Below are 422 nucleotides of genomic sequence, written 5' to 3'. Positions count from 1 at the left end.
GTCACGTGTTGAAGTTATTGGTGTTCGCGGCCGATGAACGACCCGCCGCGACATGGACTTATTCGTGTGAGATGGCCTCGATCCCCGGTGAATCCGGGGAGAACTCGGGATAGCCCCACCTTTCGAGTACCCCCGTGACCCCGGGTCTGTAACAATATATTACAGCTCACAATGATGCACCTATGTACTCTCATTTTGTTTTCTGTGTGATCTCTGTGATTTTTTTTTATGTTCAATAACTATGATGAAATGTTCAGTAAATCTTGTTAATATAGCTGAAGATTACAGTGCTTTTATTGTTGCTAACCTTATATTTATTCACTCAATATATGGTTTTATTTCTTCTTTTTTTTAACCGAGCACTTGCATTGAGAATAGGTCTGAATGATGACATGGTAGCAACATGCAGCACAGTGGTTTGA

This window comes from Eptatretus burgeri, chromosome 10, assembly GCF_056783735.1.
Source record: "Eptatretus burgeri isolate ZD-2024b chromosome 10, Ebu_testis_v1, whole genome shotgun sequence".
Lineage (NCBI taxonomy): Eukaryota > Metazoa > Chordata > Myxini > Myxiniformes > Myxinidae > Eptatretus > Eptatretus burgeri.
The sequence above is the reverse complement of the archived record's forward strand: the minus strand, read 5'-3'. Positions refer to the sequence as shown.